The sequence below is a fragment of the Artibeus jamaicensis genome, unplaced genomic scaffold (genome assembly GCF_021234435.1).
Source record: "Artibeus jamaicensis isolate MK-2021 breed Jamaican fruit bat unplaced genomic scaffold, CSHL_Jam_final contig_387, whole genome shotgun sequence".
Taxonomy (NCBI): domain Eukaryota; kingdom Metazoa; phylum Chordata; class Mammalia; order Chiroptera; family Phyllostomidae; genus Artibeus; species Artibeus jamaicensis.
Genome location: NW_026521812.1, coordinates 8,425,431 through 8,448,190, shown reverse-complemented (window position 1 = coordinate 8,448,190; position 22,760 = coordinate 8,425,431). Strand labels below are relative to the sequence as shown.

Below are 22,760 nucleotides of genomic sequence, written 5' to 3'. Positions count from 1 at the left end.
ACCAGACATGATACATTTCATCTCTATTACATGCATCCCTCTGTTGATGGACATTTAGATTGTTTTCATATCTTGGCCACTGAAAATAATGCTGCAGTAAACAGATATCTCTTCAACATCTAGATTTAAATTATTTTGGATATACTTTGTATACCCAAAGTGAGATTGCTTGTAGTTCCATTTTTAACTTTTTAAGAACCTTCCACACAGTTTTCCACAGTGGCTGTACAATTTTATATTCCTATCACAAGGTACAAATACTCCAATTTGTCCACAACTTCAATGCTTATGTTTTGTAAAACAAATAATAGTCATCTCAACAGGCGTGGGCTGATATCTTGTGATTTTGATTGCATTTCCATAATGATTAGTGATGCTGAACACATTTTCTTATACATATTGGCCATTTGTATGTCTTCTTTGGAGAAATGTGTAATCTAATCTTTTGACTACTTTTTAATCAGGTCATATGTGGGTTTGTTGGTTTTTGGTTTTTTTGCTATTAAACCACCCTATTTTCTTATATATTTTGGAAGTTAACCCCTTATGTAATATATGGTTTGCAAATATTTTCTCCAATTTCATAGGTTGCCTTTTAATTCTGCTAATAAGTTTCTTTTCTATGAAGATTCTTTTTAGTTTGGTGTAGTTGCACTTATCTAATTTTCTATTGTTGCCTATGCCTTTGGTATTATACCCCCCAAATTGCTGTCAAGACCAACAATTTCAAGACCAATTGTCAAGAAGCTTTTCCTATATACTTTCTTTTAAGAGTTATATGGTTTTGTATTTTACATTTAAGTCTTTAATCCATCTTGCATTAATTTTTGTGTATGGAGTAATACACAAGTCCAAATCTCATTCTTTTGCATGTAGGGAATATTCAATTTTCCTAGCAACATCTATTAAAGAGTGGGTACCCTTGCCTTGTTCCAGATATTACAGAAAAAGTTTTCAATTTTCACCACTGAGCATGATGTTAGCTGTAGGCTTTTCATACATAACCTTTATTGCATTGAGAAAATGCTTAACTATACTTAATTTGTTGAGTGATTTTATCATGAAAAGGTGTTGAATATTGCCAATGCTTATTCCGCCTCTATTGAAGTGATTATGGGGTTTCTGGTTTTTATTCTGTTAACATGATGTGGTTCATTGATTGAATTGCATATGTTGAACCATCCTTATATTCCAGTAATAAATTTCACTTGGCCATAGTGTGTGATCTTTTAATGTGCTGTTGCATTTGGTGTGCTAATATTTTATTGAGGATATTTGCATCCATATTCATTGGGGGTTTTGGCCAATAATTATCTTCCCTTATGTGTCCAAGATCAATAGTAGAAATGGTATACAAAGACATCTAAAATTTGTCATCCATAAAAGTAATGAACACTGGCAAAACATCAGAATAAATTTTTTTCAGAACTTTACAAATTAACCAAATATTTGCAACAATCCAAGAAGACTTTATTTAAAAAATGACTTAATTTTGATGCAGACTTTGTGGTGTCTTGACTTGTTTAGTCTTACTCCCCATTCCCTAGCTCTATGGTAGCTCCGGAAGCCAGCCTCCTTGAAACCACGGTAGGTGTAAAAAACATCAACCTTGCAGCCACCAGAGGGGCACCCTGGGTTTGGAGCACCTCAAAAAACAGTATGAAGTTTCCTTAAAAATTAAAAACAAAATTACCATAGTATCCAGAAATCACATATCTGGATATTTATCCAATAGAATTAAAATTGGCATCTCAAAGAGATAAGTATACTCATATTTATTGCAGTGCTATTCATGATAGCCAAGATGTGGAAACAAGCTAATAAATAGATAGAAAAAGTGTGGTGTACAGTGGAATACTGTTCAGTCTTTAAAAATAGAAATTCTGCAATATGTTACAACATGGATGAATATTTCAGACCTGATGCTAAATGAATTAAGCCAGTAACAGAAAGAAAATCTTTGCATGATTCTGTTTATGTGCAGTGCCTAAAGTAGTCAAATTCACAAAATAAAAAACTGGAATGGTGGTTGCCAGTCGCCGAATAGAGAGGAAAATTGGAATTACTAATCAATGGGTGTAAAGTTTCAATTAAGCATGATGAGTACATTCTGGAGATCTGCTATGTAACAACTGTACCTATGTCCAACCACATTGTATTGTACACATACATGTTTAAGTGGGTGAAATATTAAGTATGTTTATAATATAACCACTTCTAAAAAGTCTTGTTCTCAGAGTACTGTCACTATGACACCAATCTGTGCAGCTCCTCGGAAAAGCCCCTTTTGTAGGACTTGTCATTACTTGACCTAACTGCACAACCTTTCTGGAAATAGCCCTATCACTAGTAAATTTATTAAAAACATTCATCTTCTGGAAACTGTGATATCAGGTTATCCCATCCATGTTCTAAATTCTTCCAATTTTCTTGTTTCATTTCAATCTGGCCCTCTCTAACACCCTTGCACACACACACACACACATACAGTGTCAGGTGGGTAGATGATAAGATAGGTAAATAAGTAGGTAGACATGTAGATGATAGATGATAGAAAGATAGACAAATAGATAACCTGACAGGACACAGGAAGTTTCTAGATTAGCACCCAGTTTATTATTCACAGACCATCTAGCACTGGCAAGTCTCTGAAAGGCATCACTGTTTAAAATCATCCTGAATAAATGGTGTTAAAATAACTGGTTAATTATTTGAGGACAAATTAAGATTTTGCACATACAATGGGACTGTACCACAGGCTCACAAAATAATGACATTCAGCTCCTTTGGGACATTGGCCCTTCCTCTTCACGGAAGAATAGTCTCTGACTTTAGAATGTAAGTAAGTATCTAGAGAAAAGTCTCTAAATCTATCTGAAGCAACAAAATATCTCTATCTTCCAGGACTGTTTGCTTTCCAGTCATTCATTAGCCAAGTTTGTTAGTGGTCTTTCCTCAGAAAGTTTGGACCATGTGGTACCATGAAAGCATTCAGAGAATTGCCTTCCAACAATCAGATCTTGGGCTTGAAGCTAAAGACTCCAGTGACCTTTCCTGATTTATTCTATAGCTCTTTATTATTGAATAACAAAAGGTTAGGGGACTAATGTAAAGGGGGAAGTAAAATGTTTTCTTCAGCAGTATTGGCATTTTTATTAAAGAAATCAATGATATTCATAATTATTGCCCTAGTCCGAACTATCAGAATGCTTGAGAATAGCCATTTACTGGCAGTAACATGACACTAAAATGTATTTTTAGATTGTGGGATCCTATCTGAAATACATTCTTTTAACATTTTGTCTGTATATAGTTCCCTGAAAAGACAAACAAAAAATTATCATAACAGCAGCTTGTACCTTTTTAGAATCTCTGAATAGGTAATAAACTTTTTTATCTTATAAATTCTGTGAAGACAAGGTTCCATCACTTAATCCTAAGTACTCTTCTGCCCACTTGCCCAGAACCTGACAAACTATTAAACGAATAAAATTGGCTTCATTTACCTTGATGTAGTAAAAAATATGTTCAAATAAATTTTGAAATCAGAACAAAAAGAGCCCTGATTTCTAGACCACACTTTAGAAACAACACTGGCATTCCGAGCATCACTAACGGTAATTGTGCAGGGCCCCCTTACAGCTACAATGACTCTGTCCCAGCAGAAATCCCAGCATGCAGCATGCCACATCTCTGCTCCAGACTCTTTGTGGGCTCTTCATCTCAGTCACAGAAGATCATCAGAGTTCTTTTCAGGGCCTATAAAACACTGCATTGCCTGCCCATCCTGGATAACAGTTGTTCTCTGTTAGCTTCTTTTGTTTTGTTTTGCAATATCTACATATTCCAAATAATGAATTGATGGTTTGACAGACAAATTGAATATAATAGCAGATAGCTTAGAAATAAGTCCTGGAGTTCTTTAGCTTTGCACTGAAACTGGATGACTTCTGTATATAATTCAAATATTTTCTCAGGTGTTTTAAAAATGTATTCTCTTGTTTAACTCCAGACAAAGACTTACTGAGCATCTTTAGGGGATAGTCATATACTCATTCCAAACATGATGTTTGCTGTACAGGATATCCCAGGTGTAACAATTCTGCTTAATGAATGAAGAATATTCAGAGATTTATATTTGTTTTATCTCAGAGGAAGATAAAACAGCCACTTAGTGGCTTAAAGCACCACCATTTTAGGGTCCGATTATCATGATGATTTTATAAGATTAAAAAAGTTGGTAGCAATCCTGGTATACAATCCATGTATACTGGTTTAACCCAGTCTTTGTCCATCTGCTTAGCACACAGAAACACAGATCGGCACAGCTGCAATGAGGAAAGTGATACACAACACCATCTCTCCAACAATTGGTCAGCAACATCATTTTTGTATGAAACAGAAATGTGCTTGCTTCTGAAGTTATGTTACTGATTTCCCTAGTTATACCACCTTTCATCTAAAGGAAATAGCTTTATTTTGCCCTGGCTAGTGTGGCTCAGTAGATTGACTGCTGGCCTGCAAAGCAAAGGAAATAGCTTTATTTCAAATCATAGAATTTGTAAGTAACACAAGAAAAAATTAGCTGTCTATTAGGTAAGCTGTATTAACTCCCTTTGATGTGCTATGATTTTCAGATCCGTTATTTCTTTGGATTTTGTCTTTACAACCACCTTGTGAGAAAGATGCTACTGTGCTGTTTTGCCTAAGATGAAAACAATAAACATGGATCCCATGTAAGAAATAATAGAGCAGGGAAATTGAAAGACACTCATGTACCACCTTTCCAGAAACATCAAGGGACCAACCATACAAAGTGCCTGGGCTTTGTGATCAGAAGAGCAGGAAGAAGGGCCTACCCTACCACTGGCCATGAACCTGGGAATCTTGGGCAAGCGGCTTTAGCTATGCATTGGTGATGATGATACATATATCACAAGGTTGTGTTACAGCATTCAGATGAGATGAAGTAAACAAAATCACTATGTATAATTATTATAGTTTCTAAGAAAGACACAGTTTAAAGAATTTCTAACATATCTGTCAATAACCAATGTTACAAAAATTTTAGAATCAGCATTTTGGTCATGTTTCTGGCTCTCCCTGAATGCTTCTCATTTTGAACTATTTACTGAAAATCCTGTGTTGCCAATCAAAGCTGAATTACTGCTTACCTCTACAGACCACTCTTTTGAAGACTGATTACCTTTTAACCATGATTAGAGATTTAGTTTTCATAATAGGGAGTAACAGCTTCTCAGTGTGGTCTGGCAAGGCTTTATAGAACAGCATCAGTCAGGCTGGCATGAGCTTTTATTACCCATATCTCCTGTAGCTGTACAGACAATGAGAAATCAACTTTGGTGAGCAGCACCGGTTATAACTGAACAGGTACACTTTTCTCTCAGGCCAGTCATGATGTCAAATGTTTGATTAGAAAGGACTCGTGCTTTTAGCTAAATGGGGGTAAATTTCTTTTCATTTGCAAGAACAAGCTCTTCCTTTCTGCCTTTCATACCATAGCTTCTTAGTGCCTCAGTTCTGGTCTTACAGTGCCAAATGGAAGCATAAATATGACACCCTTGAGATGCAGAAAACAATATTGTTGTATTTGTTTGAAAACAAATTGAGTTTGCTTCAGGAAGGCATAGCTGCACCACTGCACAAAATCAGATGCATTGTGTGATGGAGGAAAGAAAAGGGTCAGGTTATACACAAAGAATGGGTTCTGGTGGTGGCAACATGGGGCTGGAGTGGGTAGCCCTGGAAGAGAATGTCAAGAAGAGTCACAGATACAGGGAAACTTTAAGGTAAAACAGACAAAGGAGTGAATGGGACTATTGCCACGTGCATATTGAATGGAGCAACACAACCACCACGAATTGGGTTTTGGAAATGTAGGACCAAAATAGGAGAGGGTGATTCTTAAACAAGGCAGTTCTTGGGAACAACCTCCCAGAAAAGTAAGAAAAGAGAAAAGAGTGGCCAATTTCCTACCAAATGCAGGATTAAGAAGCTGAAACAGGCCCTATTAAATCAAGCATTACAGACGAGGAAAACTCTTCAGGTGCCACAGACAGACAAACAGACAATGTCACCAGGGCGGCCACCATCCCTGCCAAATACCAGAGCTCATTTTTTTTGGTACTTCCTGCTTCTTCTCTTTAACATTGTTCAGCTAGAACAAAGCAACCTTGTTGTTATTTCAAGAGACTCAAGTGAAGATTTTCAATTACTTTTGATTCTTTACTGGCCAATGTATAGATACATTGGCAGAATATTTAGGTTCAAAGAAATAGTACTGATGATTTTACCTTAACCTTATTTTATAGTCAAGAATGCTAAGATTTTCCTAGATACCCTGACAAACTAGTAATGGAGCAAGGACAAAAATCACATTTTCTTAATTTCCATATAATGTTTAATAATGATAAATATATATATATGTATACACAATATTAAAATATTGTAGAAAATGCTACATTTTGAACTACTGATTTAAGACAAGCCAGGTAAATGAAAGAACTCAAGTAAAATTTGAGAAACTGCCTCTCAAACAGATGGGTAAGGAATAGTTTAATAAATATATGGCACTGGAAAAATGTATTAACCATTTTTAAGAGATAAAGGTTTTTTTCATAAAGTATACCATATAAATTCCTTATGGATTAAAGAGATAAATAATAAAATATGAAATGGTTTAAAATAATCATAAATTAATCTGATTTTAAAGTAGGTCAGGCTCACTAAGCTTAAAACTACATAACTAAATAATGAGATTAAGTATTTTGAATATATTATGTAATAATGATTATTATAAAACAAGCAACCAATAAATAAATATGAGCTGATCTTGGATGGAGAAGCACTGATTCTGTGAGATGAAAGACTTGGAGACAATTAAGAGTCAAGGCACTAGTGTGTAGAAATTTCACTTCCTATTCCTAGCTATTCTCACCGGACCTTCAGCAAATTCATTTTTACTCAAAAGTAGATCATTCATAGTACCTTGAAAAATCAATGAGAACAGACTAAATTCATCATTTGAAGCACTAAAGGCCAGAGTAACCTGGACATAGATTACATTTAGAAACCTTTAGATCATGGACATAGTTGGAACACCTATATTGAGATGGTACACAAACATGAAGAGTGAAAGCATTAATAAAGAGGGAAGGAGGGAATTGTAGTAGTGATAGGTATGTTCATGGCATGGACTGTTGATGGTTTCATGGGTGTATACTTCCCACTAAACTCACCAAGTTACACACATTGATTATGTATAGCTTTATTTTTTCTTTTTTTTTTTTATTGATTATGCCATTACATTTGCTCTATTCCCCCCTCCCTTCCCCTCCACCCTGCATACCCCTCCCCCACCATTTCCCCCTTTGGTTCATGAGCATGTGTCTCAAATTCTTTAGATTCTGTATTTCCCCTACTATTCTTACCCTCCCCCCTATCTATTTTCTATCTACTGTCTATACTATTTATTTTCTGTACCTTCTCCCCCCTTCCCCTCCTCCCACTCCCCTGTTGCTAACCCTCCATGAGCTCTTCATTTCTATGGTTCTGCTCCTGATCTAGCTATCCTCTTAGTTTGCTTTTGTTTTAGGTGTGGTTGTTAATAACTGTGAGTTTGCTGTCCTTTCACTGTTCATCTTTTTTATCTTCTTTTTCTTAGGTAAGTCCCTTTAACATTTCATATAGTAAGGGCTTGGTGATGATGAACTCCTTGAATTTGGTCTTATCTGAGAAGCACTTTATCTGTCCTTCCATTCTAAATGAAAGTTTTGCTGAGTAGAGCAATCTTGGTTGTAGATCTTTGGTTTTCATGACTTGGAATACCTCTGTCCAGCCCCTTCTTGCCTGTAAGGTCTCTTTTGAGAAATCAGCTGACAGTCTGATGGGAACTCCTTTGTAGGTGACTGTCCCCTTAGCTCTTGCTGCTTCTAGGATTCTTTCCTTCATTTTAATCTTGGCTAATGTAATTATGATGTGCCTTGGTGTGTTCCTTCTTGGGTCCAACTTCTTTGGGACTCTCTGAGCTTCCTGGATTTCTCGGAAGTCTATTTCCTTTGCCATCTTGGGGAAATTCTCCTTTATTATTTGTTCAAATAATTTTTCAACTGGTGGTTGTGCCTTTCCCCCTTCTGGTACCCCTATAATTCGGATGTTGGAACGTTTAAAGATGTCCTGGAGGTTCCTAAGCTTCTCCTCATTTTTCTGAATTCTTATTTCTTCATTCCTTTCTGTTTGATCATTTTTTTTCTTCCGTCTGGTCCTCTCCCTTGATTTGAGTCCCAATTTTCTTTCCATTACTATTGGTATCTTTTGTATCAGCATTCATTTCAATTAATTTAGCTTCCATATGTTTCTCTAATTTGTGACTAAAATCTACCAGTTCTGTAAGGATCTTTATAACCAGTGTTTTGAACTGTGCATCTGAAAGACTGGCTATTTCTTCATCACTTAGGTCTATCGGTTCTGGGGCTCTAAGTTGTCCTAGAGCCATTTTTGGTCTATTCGTGCTGTTAAGTAAGCGGAGCGAAGCCTTAGTTGTTTACCAGGACAGGGGCGACCCAGGTCGCTGGTTTGTGACGCTGTGTGTGGGGGCGGGGTCAGAGAGGGAGCAATGGCGTTCCTCTCCGCTAGCCCAGCGCTTCCAGTCACTCAAACGCCTCGGGCTTGCTTATCCGATCCTAATTTTGCAAGCCTGCTGCACCGCGCGGGTTTCCCTTCTCACTGGTTTCTCCGCACGTAAATGCGCGCGACCGACCGACCCACCGCGCCTATTCCCTGTGCGCTCGGGCAGCCAGCTCGCTGGGCGATCAGCGCCCTCGGTTGCCTACGCGCACCGCACCGCCCCGGGAATTTTTTCTTGCTAACCTGCTCCGCTGCTGGCCTTGCTCCTCGTACCGGTCCAGCCGAGTATCTAGTTGTCCTTTGGACTCCGTATTGTCGATTTTCCGTGTGGCTTGGTTGTGACTGCTATTAAAAATAGTTGTTCTTAGATTTGGTTGTGCACAGAGGTGAGGTGGATCCTCCACCTACTTCTCCATCTTGGCGGAAGTCTCTATGTAGAGCTTTATATGTCAAAACTATAAAATTAAAAAATGAAATCCAGGAAAAAAGTGAACACAGCAAAGGAGGTCACAGGAGAAAATATAAAGCTCCCACATAAACTTTTAAAAAGAAAAGAGAAAGGCATTGGAATGTCAAAAATTATGTGAAATTGAGGGCTTATTTGATTTTTATTTGGACGTTAAAAAACTTGACGTTCAAAAGGATGACTGGTGATAACTGCATTGTACACACCCACACACAAATACTCACATACAGAAATATGCACACATGAGTGTATACATACACAAAATCTACACATGTACACACTTATAAAGAAGTCATTGAGCAAGTTGAACTTGATGGGATATAAGCAGAAACTAACTTATTCTTTTTCTTTTATACCCCTTCAAATATCTGTTCAAATTCTGTATAAAATCTTGGGGAAATCCCAAAGCTTTTAGTAAACAAATAGTACATTAAAATCCATATTTCTATAATAGTCACTTAATTCTAGGCCATTTTAGTATAAATAACCAAAGCTCAAAGACCTTCCCTACCTTGACTTCTCCCTGTAGTAACTTAAACCCTCCTGAACCTCCCAAATCTGTAGCAGAGAAAATATGGTTACCTTCTTGATTATTAGCTTTCTCCATCTCCTTCCCCTACTCACTAACTTCTCCTTTTTACTTCTCCAGCACAGAGAAAAAGGATAAACACTCTTGGGGTGCTGATGTCGCTGTAATTTGGATGTACAGACATGAAAACTGACCCATTCATTCATGGAATGCTTTTGCAGCATGATTGGAAATCATCCCACCTGGGAAAGACACGGTAGCTTACTTGCCTAAGGCTAACCACTTACAACTCTCACTCTCAGCTCTTGGACATTAGGAAATACATTTATTGGTCACGGTTCCTTCACCTCTAGTCTCCTGAGAACCCATACATTTGCTCTGCCATTGATGAAAGGCCAGTTTACTCTCAATATAGCTTAACCCCTAAGGGGAGAAACTCCAGTAATAGTCTCTTGCCTTTAGACTTTGTAGACATGGGGCAAATACCAGTTTCTATTTTTCTTGAACTCTCACAGCCCAATGTCAAAGGCCCCAAATGAATCATTTGATGGCCTCACCACATAACTTGAAGCGGAGAAGAAAAATCCAAGTTTTCTTTACCCATAGTGTTGGGATAAGAGGAAAATATGGGCACAAAAGTTTCAGATATCCCATGCAGCAATATTTTCACTGATACATCTCCTAGGACAAGGGATATAAAGGAAAGAATAAACAAATGGGACTACATAAAACTAAAAAGCTTCTGCATGGCTAAAGAAAACAGCAAAATGGAAAGGGAACCAACCGTTCAGGAAAACATATTTGCCAATGATACCTTGGACAAGGGTTTGATCTCCAAAATACATAAGAAACTCACCCAAGCCCTGGCGGGTGTGGGTCAGTGAATTGAGTGCCAGCCTGTGAACCAAATGGTCATTGTTTTAATTCCCAGTCAGGATACATGCCTGGGTTGCGGGTCAGGTCCCCAGTGGGGGGTGTGAGAGAGGCAACCACACATTGATGTCTCTCTCCCTCTGGCAATAAATAAATAAATAAATAAATAAATAAATAAATAAATAAAATCTTTTAAAAAAATAAAGAACTCACAGGACTCCACTCCAGAAAGACAAACAATTCAATTTAAAAATGGGCAAAGGTCCTGAACAAACACTTCTCCAAGGAGGCCTGTAGACACATGAAAAGATGGCCAGTATCACTAGCCATCAGAGAGATGCAAATTAAAACCACAATGAAATACCACTTCAACACCAGTCAAAATAGCCATTGTTAATAAACCAACAAACAAGTGCTGGCAAGGTTGTAAAGAAAAGGGAACCCTAGTACACTGTTGGTGGGAATGCAGACTGGTGCAGCCACTGTGGAAAACAGTATGGAATTTCCTCAGAAAACTAAAAATGGAACTGCCTTTTGACTCAGCAATTCCACTGCTGGGACTATACCCTAAGAATTCTGAAAAAACAATTCAAAAGAACCTATGCACCCCAACGTTCATAGCAGCACAATTTACAATAGCCAAGTGCTGGAAGCAACCTAAGTGCCTATCAGTAGATGAGTGGATCAAAAAAGTGTGGTACATTTATATGATGGAATACTACACAGCAGAAAAAAGAAGGAGCTGCTACCCTTTGCAACAGCATGGATGGAACTGCAGAGCATTATGCTAGGTGAAATAAGCCAGGCAGTCAAAGAAAAATATCACATGATCTTAGCTATAAGTGGAATCTAATCAACAAAACAAACAAATGGCCCTGGCTGGTGTAGCTCAGTGGATTGAGTGCGGGCCTGTGAACCACACGATCATGGTTCGATTCCCAGTCAGGGCACATGCCTAGGTTGCAGGCCAGTTCCCAGCAGGGGACTCATGAGAGGCAACCACACATTGATATTTCTCTCCTTCCCTTCCTCTCTAAAGATAAATAAATAAAATATTAAAAAAAACAATAAACAAATGAGCAAAATAGAACCAGACACTTGGTAATAAAGAAGAAACTGACAGGAACCAGAGGGGAGCGGGGAGGGGAATAATGGGGGAAAGAAAGGGAAGGGACAAGTCAAGGAACACAAATAAAGGACTCACGGGCACAGACAATGCAGGGAAGGACTGACTATGGCAGTGCGGGAGCCGGGGCAGGGGAGGGCAATGGGGAAAAAGATAGGATAACTGTAACTAAACAACAATAAAAACAAAGAAATTTCCAGGATACGATTAATACTGAAAAAAAAACTTCTTTCCTCACTTTGTTAACTTCTTAGCCTATTTTTTTTCTTGATCTGAGGTGAGGCAAAATGCCCTAGCAATTAAAGAACACTTGCTTCTGGCTTGCAAGATGCAAGACTGGCTAATGTTCTTGGTGCTGATTGTGGAACCTTCACTTTCCAGGTTCTGCATAGACAGTCTAGCAACTCACTGTGGTGTCACTTTCCCCAGCTGACCCCAGGGTGATCCGCCCTTCTGAGGGAGCTAAGACCATGTTGGGTTGAAGACCTCACTTCATCTAGTGACTAGCAATGGGCAAAGGACTTGCCCACTCCACAGCCTCCATCTGTATTTACTCAACCCTTATCCTGTAGGACAATGAGGTGAAGGTGACTGAGGACAAAATCAATACCCTCATTAAAGCCGCTGGTGTAAATGTTGAACCTTTCTGGCCAGGTTTGTTTGCAGAGGCTCTGGCCAATGTCAACATTGGGAGCCTCATCCACGATGTAGGGGCTGGACCAGCCCCAGCAGCTGGTGCTGCACCATGGTGGGGATGGGCCCTGCCCCCTTCAGCACTGCTGCCCCAGCTGAGGAGGAGAAACTGGAAGCAAAGAAAAAGAATCTGGCACATTTGATGCTGATGTGGGCTTTAGTCTTTCTCACTAAACCTCTTTCATAACACTTTCAATAAAAGCTAAACTAAAAAAGTAAAATAAAAGTAGAGATTAAAGAGTCAAATGTAACCATGTGTTAAACTACACAATGTGTACATATGGGTATATGGCCACATATCACTTACCACACATACAGATACATATAGAATTATACATGTATGTGTGCCTGACTCTATGTTAATGAATAATGAAAATATTTATAGAACAAAATATTAATGTGGTAAGATTACTGGTCATTTCCTTTTATTCTTTCTGTTTTTCTATTTCCTAAAATAATATGCCTTACTCATTAAATCCCTTAAAAAGTGTATGTATAAATAAGTATATAATAATGGATCTTATTTAAAGGTATGCTTTTAGTTCAAAAATAAAATAAAAGATCACTAAAAAAGAATCAACAACTCAGAAACAAACTGTCATATAGAGAAGTATATTATGTGATAAGGCATGAAAAATTGGAAGGAATCACTCAATAAATTGTATTGATATTTTAGAATTACCTTCATAAAATTCAGATGGATTTCGTAGTATATAATACATATATAGCATGTAGATTCACACACATGTATACACATATACACATATTTACCTAGGTATGTTAGCACATTTGTACATATTAAGTACATATATAAATTCAAATTCTAAAAAAATCAAAACAGAATTGATAAACATGTATTGAATCACTGGAACAGGGATAAGTTTAAAAGCAATAAAAATAAATGAAAAGGTTAACAGGTTTAGCTGCATAAAAATTGAATATTCCACACAGAAGTATTACAAACCAGTAGTCTGGAAAATTTATCTAAAAAGGTGACATTTTCAGGCTTTTTTAAATACATGGACTGTAAAGGAATTTATTCAAAGAAAAGTAAAGTTAAATGTCCTTTTTTCCTCCCTTTTTTTCTTTTCTTTCTTCCTTCTTGTTTTTTTATCCTTAACTGAGGACATGCTTACTGATTTTAGAGAAAGGGGGAGACAGAGAGGAAGTTAACTGCCTCAGCCAGGACCAGGACTGAACCTGCAACCCAGGCATGTGCTGTGACCAGGAAACGAACCTGTGACCTTTTGGTTTATGGGACGATGCTCCAACTGGCTGAACTACACTGGCCGAGGCCTTCTCTCCCTTTCTTCCTCCCTATTTCTTTACTTCTTCCCACAAGCATTCATTCATTGTTCTGTAGCAAATACAAATAATACATTCCTAAGCTTAAAGAAGTACAGAGTCCAATTAGTACCATAGATACAAAAAAGAGCCATTAGAGAAACACAAATTAGGAGCACCAAACACAGACTGTGAGCTGGGGGTTGAGAGGCAGAAGAGTGCCAAAGGAATTCTTTTAGAATAGGTAACAATACAGAGTAGTTTAGATAAAGGGTAAAGGACGGTTTAGAATTCTAAGTCTAGCACTTACTGGTGGCTCTCTTCCCTTGGGCAATTATTCCCAGAGCCTCCATTTCCCTGTGTATAAATTAGAACTAATAATAAGACTAATAGGGAAACTGAAAAGATTTAATGAAAATAATTTTGTTTTTTTAGGATTTAGAAAACCCCCAATAAATGTTTGGAATGATTGGGAACTCAGGAGAGAATAAAGTTTGCAAAGGGCAAAAGTAGTATGGCTGAACTACAAATGTAAGGTAAGGTATGAAGTGGAATAAACCTTGAGAAATAAATATGGGACAAATAATAAAAAAATTAAAAGGAAAATACAAAGCATTTTTAGCAAGAGTTCAACAGTAATATTTTCCCTTTAGAATGATGAGTATATCAGTGGTATGAATAATACATCTGAATATAGTATGACCAGAAATAAAAAGACTAGTTAAGAGACATTCTCAATAGTCCATAACAGAAGTCATGAAATCTGAAGTAATGAGGTATATATTCAACAGATGCTAAAGAAGTAGAATTTATAAGATTTAATGATTAATAAGTAGAAAGAGGAAAAAAGGATTGTTTTTAGATGTCTGGTTTAGTAAATCATGGTGGCATTTGCAGAGACAAGAAATACAGGAGGATTAAATGTGATTAATTTTTTGAGACATAGTAGCCCTTATATTGTCAACTAATACCCAGTTTCTCTCTACTTGCAGGTGTTAGGAAGAGTTATACCTTCTCATCACAAATAAACATAGACTACAATTTCTTCTGGCCAATTAAATAAGTGCACTGGATAGAAATAGAGAGAGCAATCCCTCACCAGTGCAGCATTCTCAGTTTATGATTCTCTGCCTCCTTATACCCGCACGATAACAACTGCCCATGTTCCAAAAGAAGGAGCCTATGTCAATATGGGTCCCTAATAGTGGAAGCTACAATTTTTCAGTTGTCAGAAAAATCTCCTTTGACAACTTACAGTCCGATAAAATTTTAAGTTACATACCAACTAATTACATTAATTATTTCCATATTTTTTGTGGAAAAAATAATAAGCATCAATCACCCATGGCTTGAATTTTAATTCTAAAATCATAAATATACTCTATGGTGCACAGTCTATTAAACTAGTGTTCATTAGTTCTACCTAAAAAGTAGTAATTCAGACTTTGGTCTTGAAAAGTTATTCAATGTTGATAAACATTAATTACCTGTACAATAGAGATAATAATTTGAGGACTAATTTCATTAGGTTTTTATAAGGATTAAATGAGTCTACATATGTAAAAAGATTAGAATAGTGAGTAATTCATTTAAGCACTCTGTTAATCATGCTCTCCTATTGCTTATTGTTAGGTTTTTTGTGCACCTCTTTTGTTCCTTGTATTTTAACCCCCTCACAGAAGTCCATCTCTTTTTTTCATGAACCACACACTCCCCAGCGTCTTCTTCCTCCCCCTCAGAACTTTATTTACTAATTACAGTAGTACCCCCACTCATGGTCTCACTTCCCACAGTTCCAGTCACTCGCTGTCACTGAGTCACTGAGACGAGTCTTGATTGCAGACCTTTGGATAGTTTACTGCACACAGGCCACCTGACAACCATGTGAGAGAGAATTTGGCTGGGGAAGAGTCTAATATGGATGGAACATGTAGAAATGATGACAGCTCAGAGAAGAAGCTGGAACCAGAGACAATGAGAAGAAAAATAGCATGGGTAGGGCAATACCCATCCTTGGACAACGGTGACCTTATGTGACTTTGTGTTTTATTCTATTTTATTAAGTGGCAATTGTGTACTTTTGAACATCAGTTAAGATTTGGAAAACATTTGACAGCAACAAACTTCTATTAAGGACCAACAGTATGTATATTTGTGTAATCTAACATAAGCATCATGTCACATATTAAAATTACATTCTTATCTCTTACACTAGAAGAACAGATGTTTTTGTTTTTTACATATTGTGTAACTCCATAATTTTGTAATCAACCCTTTTCAAATTTGTAACCACATCAATAATAGGAGACAATATATAGTTCTGTGGTCTTTAATGTATATATTTATTCTATTTGGCTAGCTTTGTAGTCAGTGGCCTTCTGATTCATAGAATTTCTTCCAATGTTTTTCTTTTCTCATCAGGTTTAAAATTAGCTATGTGGCTGGTTCATGGTAAATGCTTAGACTAAAGGCTTATCTTACAAAATGTTCTATTATAAGTGTATCTTGATGATTAAATAGTGGGTAGAGTTTTCTAAGACACTATAATCATTGAAGTTAGATTCTGGATGAAGTATAAGGGGAAAAAAGTTTAGTGTTGTTAAAGGCTGGCTGAGAGTTTGCCCTTAAATAATATATTGGTATTATCATTTCTGTCTCTATGAATTGTTAGAGTGTTTATGGGCCCTCTGATCTCTTAAATTCAAAGTTCATTTTGACTAACTACTCTTTTCTATTTCAAGGTAACTTTTTTTAAGTTTCCTGCTTTTTTAAATCTGAAAAAAATACTGATTTTTGGAAGCCTATCCTTACGCATACTTTTATAACCATCCCATACTCATTTCCCACCTTAACATTTATCCAGGAAATACAGTTTGGAAGGCAAAGCACACAAATCTGTGAATCTGACATCAATGAAAATACCACCAAAAGATTTAAGAGTAATTGTTGTCCTGCAAGAATCTGGGTAGTTTATCAAAATGTATTTGCTCCAATATACAGCTTATGTCTTACCACTTTATTTTTAGGCAATATTTTTATTCTAAAATAAACTCAAACTGATAAATATAGTAATAAAAAGCTCAGATAAATCTGTTTTGAGAATTAGAAAGCCAGCTGGAACTTCTCTCCTCTAGATTTCTCCAACTACTCTTCAGATTTCTAAAAATTTATAAAATAAAACTTAAGATAGCAAGCTCAAAGAACAGAACTTAAATATCTAGTAAGCCCACATTCAAGTCATTGATTCTAGGCCCTGAAATTTCTACAGGGATTATTGGACGTTGGCAATTCAAGTGCCCTCCCTTCATAAATACTGTGCATTGAACATTCCAAACTGCTGATTCTCCCATCATAATTGGTCATTCTAAACAGGGATTTCTAGGTGATGGACATTTAAGAAAATGAAAACTATTTTAACCCTTGTAAAAGCCAGAAGTCTAAAGTGAAATGATTGACTCCAAATTTCATTCAAACATCTTGGCAATCCATTGGGAAAATATATTTTTTTCTTTTTTTTTTTAAATTATTTATCTTTAGAAGGGAAGGGAAGGAGAGAAGGAGAGAAATATCAATGTATGGTTGCTCCTGGTGCATCCCCTGCTGGGAACTGGCTTGCAACCCAGGCATGTGCCCTGACGTGGAATCAAAGCACGATCGTCTAGTTTGTAGGCCTACACTCAATCCACTGAGCTACGCCAGCCAGGGCTGGGAAAATATATATTTTAATTGCTATATTTTTGCAGCTGAAAAGTAATACTAAGACTGAAAATATGATAATTTCATAGTTGGTGGTATTTTAGTTCTTGTCTCCACAGATGGGAGAAGGAGGTGAAGTACAGTATTAACTCATGTTTTTCATCAGCCCTTACTTACTCCTTAGGTGAGAACATTGTCAGTTGGTTGAAAGCTCAAAGAGGGCCACAAATTTGGTGCATTCAAGCATTTCTAAGTAGAATTTTTCTTCAGTTATCCCATCAGAAAACAATGTTCTTTGGACATAAACTCTCTAGAGAGAATGAGTATTTTATTAATAGTTTGATAAGTGGTTCATTGTTGGAGGTCAGAATTCTCTTAAAATCAGGCAATGTTTTCTAATGCCTTACTTTCACCAATTATTGTTCATTTAAAACTCACTTAAGCCATTCTTTGGCTACCAAGCTAGAAGTATTAATGTACTGCACGTCATAACTGGAGTGAAATTTTAAGTCATGATTCCCACTTCCAGAAACACAAACAGAATTTGTAAATATTCTGTATTTCTCAATGGGTACGGGTTTCTACCTGTGCTCATTGAGAAATACAGAATATCTATCTACCTGGAGGGTTTCAGTTGGAACTATGGTTTGGCTAATTTTCAACTCAGCACTTAATTTATTCATCCTTTGCCTCTCCTCCCATCTCTTTCATTTCCTCTCACTCAGCTATTTACTGGCTCATGTCATTCACTAGAATCCAAACCTCGGCACCTCAAAAATATGTATGTGTCTTGCTTTAAAAACAACTTGAATACTTGCTGAAAATATGCTAACATTATCTCACAGTTGAAATTCCTCAACATTTTAAAGAAAAAATTGTAAGTTCCCTCCATTTACTTATTAATCAGATTTAAAACCCAACTTTTATATTGTGTCTACATTCTACCTTTAAGCCTTCAGTCTTTGAAAATTGCTAAAACATTACTTTTCCTTATTCACAGGAAAATAGGCTTACTGCTTCTATGTTAGATGGAATGCAACCACTAATAGTGGGTCAATACCAGTCTGCAGAAGTTGGATATAAGAGTTGGTTATAAATCCAAATACTCTGTCTTTATACCACATCAGGTTAAAAACATATATAAACAAATCAAACTGTTTGTGTGAAATTTCTAAATTCTATAGATGACAAATGAGTGGGTATAATATTATTCTTTAAAGCAGCAATTTTCAATTGGTGCACCACAAGAATTTATAAAATATGCAATACCTATTTCATCAGGAGCACTGACCACTTTTCCCCTAGATAGTCAAATTAAAAAAAAAGGCAACAGCCAACATAGCAATAGCCATCCAGTGTAAATGAATCAAAATTATAACTACTTTTTTCAGATCAGCAAAAAAATATTTTTTTGGTGTGCCACAGAAGTTTAGTAATTAGTTTATGTGTGCCAGAAGATGAAAAAGGCTGAAAATCACTGCTCTGGAGATCTAGATGCAGCCCAAGAGTGTGGGTTTCTTGAACACTCCTCAGCCTCTCTGTCACATCAGATCACAAGTATGTCCCAGCACCCAGCCGCAGCTGTTGAAGTGTTCTCTGTGCAGCTCCCAGACACTATCGCTTTCCTTCAGCCTTTTCCAGCCCTCACTCCAATTCTGGTCCAGGGTTTGTTTTCTGTTCAATTCATGGTACCTTGCCATTACTGCCTCCCCTGCTCTTGGCCTTAATGTCTCCTATGGGTGTTCTTGCCCAACAGAAATCTAGAAATTCTGGCAGCAAAGTGGACGCTTGGGCATTAAAATGGCCAAACAGTGTTAGTGAAATGCAAGATTTCTGGTCCCAGTTGCAGTCTCTGAAGGAGTGGAATATCTCTCATCTTTCAACCAAAGGTTTGTTTTTCTATCTGGTTATGGGCCCTTTAATCAGAATACAGAAGTTACATTTCTCCTGTGTGGCACTCAGAAGTCATAGCCATATATATCTGCGACAAACACTCTAATGAGTGTATGTTCTTTCAAAGTCTCTGAAACTACTTACTGACATAGAAACTAACCTTTGGAGAAGAAGAGTCTACCCCACAAAATTCCTATTTAGAACACAATTTTAGGCCCAGCCTCATTTATTTAGTCACTTCAAAATATTGTCTTCATCTGATTAAAAGTCATAATGTACATTATGCACTCTATTATAAGCCTAAACATTTTTAAGGGTCCCTTGGTATATTCTCATCCCTTTGTTTAGACCCCACACATTAGTCTCCCAGTTAAGTATTATACTTTTAAAACAGGAATAAAACCCTTCAGCGTAGAACTTACTAGGCCTTGATATGTGCTGTTATCTCTGTTGATATCCACCTGCCTTGCTCAGCTGTCCATGCTAATACCCACAATAAATTCTCAAAGTTCTACTACAGTCCATTTTCTCTTATTTAGGTATTGCTAAAATTTGAGAAAAGCTGACAATATTACCCTGAAAAACAATGATTTCTATTGATCTTAGTTTCTATAACCTGACCATATATATTTTTCATTTCTAAATTTCTTAGATGATCCACAGGAAAAACAAAAGCAAACTTACATAATGAAGCATCTAATAGTCTTCTGTTCATATATAATAGGATATTTTAATGAGTTAAGTGTGTTTGAATATTTAAACTCAAATAACCCTCACAAATTGTTCTCTGAATTTAAAGCAATATTTCACACACAGCCCAAAATGTTAGATGCTTATTTTCAATGGTAGCTTCCTGCCTTTAGAATTAAAAATGAAAATGTTCTATCCAATCACTTCAAAAGCATACATACAATAGCTTTAATGTAGATATCAGAAGAAATATATGGGAGAATGACACTGCAATAATAAGATATAATTGGTTATAATAATTTTCCAGTAGATTATGCAGAAACTGACAGATATCTCATTTATATTAAAAAAGTATCCACTAAGCAGATTTCTATTTTCATGGTAAGAAAAATTGTTGAAAATGAGGAGGTCAGTAAGTCTAAACACATAATTTATAGTCCTCTTGACATTTTAAAGTGATTTCAGGAAAATGAAGCTCTTTACTGCACTAAATTTGATGTAACTATGTAATCATAAACAGAGAATCATAGACACTTTTCCATTGACTGATAAAGTGTCAACCAAGCAGAAATCTCCCGACATCACTCAACCTAGGGCTTCCTAGCTTCTGCTATAATGTTTTGGGGGACAATAAATCTGTTCTAACAATTATATTGAAATTGTCTTTCCTTGACTCTCAAGCAATGTTGTAATGAAAAATAAGAATGTACTCTCATCCTGGCTGGTGTGGCTCAGTGGATTGAACAATGGCCTGTAAACCAAAGAGTCACTGGTTGCATTCTGAATCAGGGCCCATGTTTGGGTTGCAGGCCACGTCCCCAATACGGGGTGTGTGAGAGGCAACCACACACTGATGTTTCTCTCCCTCTCTTCTTCCCTCCTTTTCCATCTGTCTAAAAATAAATAAATACAATCTTTAAAATACATACTTTTGATAGTTCTTTAAATGTGTAAAATAACTAATATTTTATCAAGTACCAAGTCATTCAAGTTTTAACTATTACTCAGTTCCCTCAATATGTTCTCAGATGAAAATGTCTCCAGGACCTTTTAACAATTTAACAAACAACTCTTAACATCTTAAGAAGTTTCAGTTTATCACTATTCTTTAGAAGTAGACTTAGAACTAGACACAATAATACACGTGAGGTTTGACTGCTGAAGAATTAGCTAAAAATTATTAAGCTGATCTAGAACCTCTATCTATAAATTTGGTCTAAGAGAGCATTAGTTTTGTTTTACTAGGTGTAAGATAATAGAAATATTATTTATATATATATGTCTCTGCCTCCAGCTCCTAGTGCAGAGCTCCTAAAATGCTTGTTATAATTAATTCCCTATGTAATACGAGTCCTAGGAGTATTTTTTGTTCTAATATTTCACCTTTGACCCTGGTTCCTGAAACAGGTCTCCTAAATCCTTCAGAATTTCCTGGGTCATAGGAGTATCTTTTGCTCTAAAGAGGAGAATCTGGGTGGGCTTTTAGGTGGCTTCTGGATGAGAGCTGGTCGTCAGAAAGACTAATCCATAAATAGAAGTTTTGAATTTTGAGCCCCAGCCCTCTCCAATTATCCAAAGGAGGAAGAGGGACTGGAAATGGAGTTAATGATTGATCATGCCTATGTGAGGAAGCCTCCACAAAAATCCAAAAAAGTATGAGGTTTGGGGAGCTTCTGGATTGGTGAAAACACCCACGTCCTGGGTGAGTAGCATATCATGACTTAGCTGGGAAGAGAAGCTCCAGACCTTGGGACCCTCTTAGAGCTTGCCTTCTCTGTCTCTTCATCTAACTACTCATCCGTATCCTCTATTATATCCTTTAACAAAATGGTAAATGAAAGTAAGTATTTTCCCTGGGTTCTGTAAGCCACTCTGGCAAAGAGAACCCAAGGAGGGGGTCACGGCAACCTGTGATTTGTAGCCAAGATAGATGAGAGATGTGGGTAACCTGAAGACCTACTACTTGTGAAAGGCATCTGATGTGTGTCTGGTGGGATTGAGCCCGAAGTAACCTGTGAAATCTGACACTGTCTGCAGGTAGATAGTGTCGGAATTAAATTGTAGAATAGCTCGCTGGTGCCTCCGAATCGCTTGGTGTGGGAAAACCTGCTGGTGTTAGAAGTGCTGAGTGTGGTAGTAATGTGAGAGTAAAGGAGAGTCGCAGGCAGAAGGCTGGAGATTTTTCCAAAACAGTAGCCTAGACACACATGGCTGCTTTGTGGATTCCTCTCTTAATAAAACACTTAACTCATTTTCATATGACATTCTGTCAAAAGGCATTTTTAAAAAATTTAATCTCTTTTCCTATAAATGCTTTCTTAGTAGGTTAGAATTTTTTTATTTCTGATTGTGATAGACATCTATTCTTTTGTACCTCCAGATCATCAAATATTGTCCCAGTATCTATTATTTGAGACAACTAGTCCTCATTCCCTTCCCCATTAATCTTGACTATTTTGGGGGCAGCAATGAGTTGACCGAACCAGGAGATGGACAGGTGATTCAAAGTCCTTCTCTTTTCAAACTGTAATCAAACAAAAATATATTCTTCCCTAGTGATGGAATTATGAGCTGCAGTAACTATAAGCAGTAGTGTGCCTGGTATGAATAAAAGTAGCTTATGAAAATAAACTAATTTGTGATGAAAAGTAAGAACCACTCTGGCTATGTTTGAGATCCTACTTCCAATTGGTCCTGGAGCTTAGCTCCAGGTTCTCCAAGGATACATATCTAATAAATTTATTAAAAAGAATGAGCCACTTTGACAACAAAACAAGTTCTAACTTAAATATAGATTTTTTTCTATTAAAGGTTTTTATTTATATCTCCCTCCTAACTTTATGCCCTCTGTTAACTTTCTATTG

At 36.8% G+C, this 22,760-nt stretch overlaps 1 protein-coding gene across 3 annotated transcripts in view; it reads right to left on the bottom strand.

Moving 5' to 3' along the window:
- The window catches only part of THEMIS (thymocyte selection associated), a 163,736-nt gene that overhangs the window by 60,480 nt on the left and 80,496 nt on the right, over positions 1 to 22,760 (bottom strand). The gene's annotated exons all lie outside the window — the stretch shown is intronic.